Consider the following 5,725-nt stretch of genomic DNA (forward strand, 5'->3'; position numbering starts at 1 on the left):
TAGGTCCTGATAAAAGCTTACCCGTCTAAGTCTAAGGGAAGCAACCTCAACTAAAAAAGTGACAGCACCATGGTACTTGCCACCTACGGTTGCCTCCCATTAGTAGGTGAACTACGTCACTATTGGTGCCTGGTCACATGATACACAGATCAATCGACTTATAGAATACTAAGAAACTATAAAGCGGGGCAGGCGGGAGGGAATTACCCATGTGATTCGGGTAAGTATATTAATCAAATGAAAATTTAATTAAAAATTTTCCATTAAATTACATATTCTTACTCCGAATCACATGATAAGCAGATAACTCCAACAAGGTGGTGGGTAAGATCAAAAAAGTTCAAACTCACTCAAGTTCTGGAGAGACATCCTTCAGCTACCCCCAAGGCAGTAATGGACCGAGGTCCATCCTGACAGGAGGCAGCAAAGTCTCCCTACGAAAACTGATAAAGACAAAAGCCGAGCGCCAGTAAGCTGTGCGCAGGGCATCATCCAACCTCCTAGACCGTAAAACGGCCAGGAGGAGGCCCAGGCCCTGGAAAATGAGCTCGGGCCGCGCATAGGGGAAAGATAGCAGATAGCTACGCCAAGGCGGAGGGAAAGAAAACCCCTTGCCATAGACTGGCCCACTGCCAAAAGACAGGAAAGGACCCGGTGAGACAGAAAACATCTGCCTCACTCTAAAACCCTTGCCAGGAACTGGCCCACTGCCAAGTGACAGAAAGAGGACCGAGAACCATCCTGATTGACAGCGGCAATGTCTCTCAGGCAAAAAATGCGAAAGACAACCTCAGAGAGCCGGTAAGCTGTGCTCAGCACTTCTTCCAATCTCCTGAACCGTAAAAAACAGTCCGGAAAGGACCCAAGCCTTGAATAAGCCCGATCCGAGTAGAGGGAAAGACAAGCTGACCCCCCCCCCCCTTTCTATTGGAAGGAAATGCTAACAGCCTGGAAATGCTCCATGAGTAAGAGTCCGACTCAATGAGAAAAACTCAAAAGGAAACGGTCACCGGTCGTCCTCTACCGGTCCCTGCGAAAGCAGAGAGAGAGGTAAAAAGAGGAAGCAGCGACCTAAGATAGTGCGTAAGCACCGGAAAGCGAAAGCCGCCGTAGCCAAAGCTTGATGTGACCGGCAACCCTAAACGAAATGACAAAAAGTCAGTGTTCGCAGAGCAGTCTGCTTGTAGGTAATTGAATGAAACTCAAAAACCTAAACCAGAAAACAAGCTGGGAAGAAAAACGGAAAAACCGTAAAGCCAACCAGCGTCCGTAATAAGCAGTGTAGTTGCAAGTGGTAGAAGGAAGCCGTAACAGGCAACCCAAACCACCGGAAGTCGCCCCGACTCGCCTCATGCCAGGATGAGGGAGAAGAGGGAGACACAAAATCTAGGTACACGGAGACCGTAGTCGCCCGTGCCAGTCAAGAGACTATTACCCGGGCTAAGACTGAGAGCCGTAAAGCCCGTAGACAGGCCATAAAAGATGCTGGACTAAAGGCCCGCACCCAGAAAACCGGAGCATTAACTAGACCTCTGCCGAAAGGAGAGGGTTAGCCAATAAAGCTGAGAAAGTGATAGGCCACAAGAAAGGCTCCTCACCATGCATTGCCAAAACCAATGCAAACTCAGGAAAATCTGAATGCAACTTCCGAGGCCAACTCAAGTAAACCTTAAGTTTGGACGAAACACTCAAGCAAGTCCGATCGCCAAAGAAAGACAGAGTCCAACTCGGCGAAAGACCCACTAGGGCCGAGTCCATAAAAACAAACAACAGCCACCACCGCCAACGGGAGGAATGGCTGTTGCGCCAGCATAGGCTAAAAAACCCGGATGCCCTAAGGCCAGCTGTTGTTCCAATACAGACTACAACGCCTGAGAAAGAACAACCTCTCCGGTTAAAGCCTGAGCTGAGGACTTAGCCTGAAAGGCTGAGTCTGCTTAAGCAGAGCCTGTTTTGCTGCTTCAAACCTTGAAGAGCAAAGGAAGAGACCTGAAGGTCCCTACGAGTCTCTATCTCCTACCTCCTGACCTCCCAAGCCAGGAGGCCTAAGAGAGACCCATCCACCAAGGGTGAAGAACTAAGGGAGTTTCTCGTTGATACCGCATAAAGCTAGGCGTGGGAGAGAAACAGATCCCGTCTGTACATGACCGAAAGGACAATGTGCAGAGAGGACACCTCCTCTGTTCTAAATTCGCCCTAGCAAAGGTGGATAAAGGTCCCCTGCGTCCTGCTCTTTACTGAGTGTAAAGGTCCCTACAAGTCTTTATCTCCTTGGAGGCCAGGAGGCCTTGGAGGCCAGGGAGGCCTAAGAGGCCAGGGAGGCCTTGGAGGCCAGGAGGCCTAAGAGGCCAGGGAGGCCTTGGAGGCCAGGGAGGCCTTGGAGGCCAGGAGGCCTTAGAGGCCAGGAGGCCGAAGAGAGACCCATCCACCAAGGGTGAAGAACTAAGGGTGTCTCTCATTGATCCCTCATAGACTAGGAATGGGCGAGGAACAAGTCCCGTCTGTACATGCCGCTTAGGCATTGTGCAGAGAGGAAGGCCTCCTCTGTTCTAAATTCACCCTAGCAAAGGTGGAGAAAGCATCCCCTGCGTCGGAGAGGCAAACCAAACCCACCCCGAGAGCGTCTGCTAACCATCAACCGAACGAGAGTCCGACGTGGTAAGCGAAGGGGCTGGCTAAAAGCCATAAGAGCCCAAGACGGACGCAGAGCGGGGAAGGCCGGAGCCTGAAGCCCCTTTCCTGCAAGTCAACGGCCAAACCTCACCCCTGACTAAGAGGAGGATGAGAGGCGTCGAAGACCAAAGGCACAGGAAGTGAGGAGAACGGCAGAACCCACTACCGAAGTGTGTGGTAGCTGCTAATCCGCCCGAGGCAGGGAGCCTGCAAGCCCAAAGAGCAAAACCGTGTCCCACATCGCCGACGACCAAGAGGAAGTGACGGGAATGAAACCGGAAACGCCGGGAGAAGCCGGGAGCGCAGCGGACACAGCGGCACCATGCCAGAGCTGGTGCTGCACAAACTGACGGCTGAAGCCCGGTAACCAAAAGGTAAACCCTAGGTCCGAAACGGCAGGGACAACGACATGTTCGCTGGCGAAGGACCTATACTTCCGACAAGCGCTGGAAGCGCAACTGTCGCGGGCGACTGCTGACAAAATTCTAGGCTCAAACCGGATGGGACCATAACAGGTCCACTAACTGGTGAGCCCACACTTCCGGCCGGAGCCAGAAGCGCAGCTGCTGCGTACGACTGCCGCCGTAAGACAAGGCTCAAACCGAACGTGACAGTAGTCTGTGCACTAACCAGTGAACCTACGCTTCCAGCCGGAGCCGGAAGCCGCGCTGTCGCGGACGACTGCTGAAGTAGGGCAAGGCTCAAACCAGAAGTGACAGTAGCCTGCGCACTAACCAGTGAACCCCGTAGATATGACCTTGAGTCAAACCAAAAGTGACAGTAGCCTGTGCACTCGAGGAATGACCTGTATGACCTTCAGTCAAACCAGAAGTGACAGTAGCCTGAGCACTCAAGAAATGACCTGTATGACCTTCAGCCAACCAGAAGCCAGCCATCGCGGAAGGCGCGACCTCAGAGGGCATCGCCGACGCTGTAGCTCCTTCCGTAAAATAGCGGGACGTGACCTCCGCGGCAGCCTCAAGGGCAACCTTGAAAATGGCCGGAGCCCCCGAGAGCGTCTGCTCGTAGTCGACGGACCTGGAGTCCAAAGCAACAAACAAAGGAGGTGGCGCAAAGCCATCAGAATCCATGAAAGGACGCTGTGTCGGGGGGCCAGAAAACTGAATTCCGTCCTGCTGAAGGTCAACCAAACTCGTATCCTGACCAAGAGGAAGCCGAGCAAAGTCAAAGACCGGAGCTGAAGGTCGTGCGGCATCAGCAGACCCAACCACCGAAGTGTGTGGCAGCTGAAGGCTCACCTGAGGCAGGAAGCCCGTGTGTCCCAAGGTCACAGGAGGTGAACTGGCCAATCCGGGCGGAGCCGGAAATGCAGCAGAAACAGCAGCGCTATGCCAGCCTTGTCGCTGCACAGAATGAGGGCTGAAGCCCAGAACCCCGTAGGGGTGACCTTCAGTCAAACCGGCAGTGACAGTAGCCTGAGCACTCGAGGAATGACCTGAATGACCTTGAGTCAAACCGGGAGTGACAGTAGCCTGTGCACCTGAGGAATGACCTGAATGACCTTGGGTCAAACCGGGAGTGACAGTAGCCTGTGCACCTGAGGAATGACCTGAATGACCTTGGGTCAAACCGTAAGTGACAGTAGCCTGTGCACTTGAGGAATGACCTCTACCTCCGGAGAGGTTCTTCTGAAACAGCAGCGCAATGCCAGCCTTGTTGCTGCACAGAATGAGGGCTGAAGCCCAGAACCTCGTAGGGGTGACCTTCAGTCAAACCAGAAGTGACAGTAGCCTGAGCACTCGAGGAATGACCTGAATGACCTTCAGTCAAACCGAGGGTGACAGTAGCCTGTGCACCTGAGGAATGTCCTGAATGACCTTGGGACAAACCGGAAGTGACAGTAGCCTGTGCACTTGAGGAATGACCTCTACCTCCGGAGAGGACAGCTGCCGGAAACGGCTGCTGTGGTAAGGCGTGGTTCAACCCGGACGTGACAGTAGTCTGTGCACTAACCGAGGAATCACTACTCCCGGCCGGAGCCGGGAGCCCAACTGTCGCGGACGACTGCTGGAATAGGGCGAAGCTCGAGCCGGACGTGACAGTAGCCTGTGCACTAGCCGGTGAAACTCTGCTTCCGATAAACGGAAGCGCAGCTGCCGTAAACGGCTGCTGCGAGTACCAACCTTGCTGTGACCTTGTCCCCGGAGGGACATGCACTGTCACACTACCACAAGTAGTAGGCAACGAGTGCAGGTCAAGACGAGAAGACGAGGGTCCCGGCTGGGACAGTCCACCAAGGTCGCAGTGGCCGGCAGTCTGGTCAAGGGCAGGCAAGGACACTGCGGGATCCAGCCTCAACAAAGAGGCCAAGGAAAGAATGTCGCTAACCCCCGGTCGGGGGACAGTGCTGGCCACAGCGTCTGGCCGTGACATCTCCTCACGTACCAAGCTTCTAATCTCTGGAAGCAAAGAGGAAATCAAAGTAGACACCAGAGCAGAGGCTCTGGTGCCGCAACCGAAGTAGAAACGGCGGCCTTATGGGCAGACGCACGCGGTTGAGAGCCGGACGGCAAATCGTCTGGCGCCGAGAACGGTACCGAAAACGAAACTTTACCCTGAGGGTCCGACACAGTGATAAGAGGATTCTTGCTAGAAGACACGGGAGTAGAGGATTTGGGCTTACCAGGGCCCTTGCCCTTGCCCTCAGCCTTCCCCCCTTTCTTTTTGTCGCTGTCGGCCATGTTAAGACCGAGCGAAAAATGTAAACAAACAACTGAAAATAGCAAAGTCCGAACGGACACAAAATTCAGAAGTAAGCAAGCACAAACAACTAACACATGCAAAGTAGCAACCGAAAGGAAGCTAAAAAAACAAGCTAGAAATAGCGTTAAGCGTCCGTACGGACGAAAACAACAGAATAGCAAAGGCACGTGTTAGACAGACAAATGGCGACCGGTAAGGAAGCCAACAACTACTGAGAACTTCAAAGTCCAACGGACTAGCGAAATTAACAGCAGAACAGAAACAAACAAGTCAAGGACTAAAAGGAATGATCTCACCAGCTGCAAAGCCAGCAAGAACGACGGGAGCC

The sequence above is a fragment of the Littorina saxatilis genome, linkage group LG7 (assembly GCF_037325665.1).
Source record: "Littorina saxatilis isolate snail1 linkage group LG7, US_GU_Lsax_2.0, whole genome shotgun sequence".
NCBI lineage: Eukaryota > Metazoa > Mollusca > Gastropoda > Littorinimorpha > Littorinidae > Littorina > Littorina saxatilis.